General features: G+C 46.6%; 1 non-coding gene across 1 annotated transcript; it reads right to left on the bottom strand.

Moving 5' to 3' along the window:
* Positions 1 to 3,150: 3,150 nt before the first annotated feature.
* On the bottom strand, positions 3,151 to 3,225 carry Trnal-caa. Its single transcript has one exon. It is a non-coding gene; the product is annotated as a tRNA-Leu (tRNA).
* Positions 3,226 to 3,503: the final 278 nt, after the last annotated feature.

Genomic DNA, 3,503 nt, shown 5'->3' with positions numbered 1-3,503 from the left:
CAACCACATGCAGTACTGTAAGGCACTGAAGGCAAAACGACCTTGACTCTGTGAGATACTAGCACACTGTTGCAACATTTCTTATTCCAGGAGGATTAGCCCCGTGAGCAGAATAGCCCTGCTGTACCATACTGCAGTGCCTGTGTTAATTATGATGCAGTATTGCTTCAGACATGCATGAATGTGGCCCTGTTTGAATCGTTAAAAAAAGCGAGTAAGTGCTGGTTTCGTCGGCGCAGGATCCCTGGGTCGTGTCCCCCTTAATTTTTTTTCTTTATTATATTACAATTCCCCACTTGGGGCGGGCTGGCAGAACCATAGGCGCTGCTCTTCAGTGAAAGACAGTAAGCATATAACAGAAGACAGTTACAACAGCACAAAGGAGAAGATATGGTGGAACATATATGTAAAAATGGGGAACATAATAGAAGAGAGCATACAAAAGGGGCTGACTGTAAAAATGGAGGTAAAAATCTAAAAAAAAGTATTTTACGCACAAAAACTCACACACTCTAAAGATTCAAAGAACACAAGGCAAAGTAGACCAGAGCATAAAAGTTGCGATGGGGAATGTAGTACAGAACACTCACAGACAGCAACGCTATGTACAAGACAAGAGCATGATTAAAACCACAGCACTTGACATCACTGTAGAATGGCACTAAACACAACACTGCCGTAGCACACTGATGGCGAAGAACATACTGGGAGGATCTGCCAGGGGTAGGGATACGAGGGAGAAGAAGGGAAGAAAGGGGAGGAAGGGGCAGTGCTAGAGGGGGTTAGGGAAGGAGAGACAGGGTGGGGGGGGGTGGAAGCGCCGAAAGGGGCCGGGGAGGGAAGGACGGGAGAGGGAAACAGCTGAGGAGAGCGTGCAGAGACTCAGGGGTGGGGGGATAGGAGAAAACTGCTCTAGGGTAAGAAGGGAAGGGGAAAAGGGGGGCCATGGGGAGGTGCGGAACAAGGCCAGGCTACAGCTGGTAGGAAGGGTAGACATCATGGCAAATTTCAACATCCAGGAAGGGGGAGGTGCTGGAAATTGCCCTGATAAAGGATATGGAGTGTGTGGAGGTGGAGAGAGTGAGGCATACAGCGATAGAGGCACAGCAACTGGCGGGGGGGGGGGGGGGGGAGAGGAAGGAGGACACCAGGGGGTGGGGGGATAAAGCCCGTAGACAGCGTAAACAATGCTGATATGTTGCAGGAAAAGGAGAAGGTGGAGAAAGGGGATTAGGTCGTATAGGAGCCATGTGGGAGATAGAAGGCAGATACGGAAGGCAAGGGAGAGTGCTTGGTGTTCATGAATCTGGATGTCTTTGTCAAAGCGGAGGGGTGGGGCGAATCTAGGCAATGCTGGCATAACAGAGGATAGGACTGTTGAGGGATATGTGGGTGTGGAGGATGGTGGAAGGATCAAATCCCCATGTCCAGACACACAGGAGTTTTAAATGCCAGAGGCAGGTATGGGATTTCTGCTGGATGGTCAGGAGATGAGGGATCCAAGTGAGAAAACAGTTGAGGATGAGGCCAAAATCATGAAGACAGAAGGAGCAGGTGGTGCAGCCTATGATTATTGTCTTGGTCTTGGATGGGTTGATATGAAGGAATCACTGGTTGCACCTAGTGGTGAACTGGTCAGGGTGGTTTGGAGGGTGCATTGGGACCGTTGAAGAGTAGGATATGACCTCAGTTCATGGCTTGTAGAAAATAAACTAACGTTAAATCACAGTAAGACTCAGTTTTTACAGTTTCTAACACAATTCAACAAAACCTGACGTTTTAATTTCACAGAACGGGCTTATGATTAGCGAAACTGAACAGTTCAAATTTCTAGGTGTTCAGATAGATAGTAAGTTGTTATGGAAAGCCCACGTTCAGGATCTTGCTCAAAGTCTTAATACCGCAATTTTTACTATTCGAATGGTAACAAAAGTGAGTGATACTTCGACATGAAAATGAGTCTACATTGCTTGTTTTCATTCGCTTATGTCGTATGGTATTATATTTTTGGGTAACTCTTCCCATTCTAGAAGGATATTTTTGGCTCAGAAACGGGCGGTTCGGGCAATAAGTGGTGTGAGTTCACGAACCTCTTGTCGACCTCTGTTCACGAGTCTGGGTATTTTCACATTGGCATCTCAATATGTATATTCCTTACTGTCGTTTCTTGTTACCAATATTAGTTTATTCCCAAGACTAAGCAGCTTTCACTCGGTTAATACTCGGCAGAAACCAAACCTGCATTAGGATTGGACTCTTGTGCAAAAAGGTGTGCAGTATACTGCTGCATGCATTTTCAATAAGCTGCCACTCGAATTCAAAAATCTTAGCAGTAATCCACGCGCTTTCAAATCGAAACTGAGGAATTTCCTCATGGGTCACTCCTTCTATTCTGTCGAAGAGTTCCTTGAAAAATTAAGCTGATTCTTATTGTATTGCTGATAGCGTTTACTTAAACTTATGGACTGACTTTTTTCAGGTTCATGAACATTTATTTTTATCTGTTATTACTTTTATGTTGTTATTTCATGTACTGACACGTTCCATGACCTTGGAGATATGGTCCTACGAAACTTGACGTGTAAATAAATAAAAAAAAATAAAAGAGAGTCATTGAATGCCATGTCATCAGCATATTGGAGGAGGTGTACGGTTGGAGGTAGCTTGGGCATATCGGCAGTGTACAGGAGATAGAAGAGAGGAGAGGGGATGGAGCCTTGGAGGACGTTGGCTGTAGGATTAAAGACACAGGGGTTGGTATCGTGGAGGGTGACGTAGGCATGATAGTGAGTGAGGAAGGAAGTGACCAGATGGGTAAAATTCATAGTCAGGCCGTAGGTTTGGAGTTTAAAGAAGAGACTGGGATGCCATACGCGGTTGTAAGCAGTTTGGAGGTTGAGAGAAACAAAACTGGCGGAGCGATGGGAGCTAAGATGGAGGTGGATGAGATTAAGGAGTTGGTCTTCAGCGGAAAGGAGGGTCAGAAGCCATACTGGGTAAGGGGGAGGAGGTGGTGCTGATTAAGGTGGTAATGGATATGACTGGAGAGGACGGATCTGAAGACCCTACTGAATATGGAGGTGAGGTGGATGGGACAATAGGAAGAGGCAGCAGAAGGGGGTTTGAAACTTCCTGGCAGATTAAAACTGTGTGCCGGACCGAGACTCGAACTCGGGACCTTTGCCTTTTGCGGGCAAGTGCTCTACCAACTGAGCTACCCAAGCACGACTTACGCCCCCTCCTCACAGCTTTAGTTCTGCCAGTACCTCGCCTCCTACCTTCCAAACTTAACAGAAGCTCTCCTGCGAACCTTGCAGAACTAGCACTCCTGAAAGAGAGGATACTGCGGCGACATGCCTTAGCCAGAGCCTGGGGGATGTTTCCAGAATGAGATTTTCACTCTGCAGCGGAGTGTGCGCTGATATGAAACTTCCTGGCAGATTAAAACAGTGTGCCGGACCGAGACTCTAACTCGGGACCTTTAACTTTCGTTGGCAAGTGTT

The sequence above is a fragment of the Schistocerca americana genome, chromosome X (assembly GCF_021461395.2).
Source record: "Schistocerca americana isolate TAMUIC-IGC-003095 chromosome X, iqSchAmer2.1, whole genome shotgun sequence".
NCBI lineage: Eukaryota > Metazoa > Arthropoda > Insecta > Orthoptera > Acrididae > Schistocerca > Schistocerca americana.
This window is presented reverse-complemented; position numbering and strand designations above follow the sequence as displayed.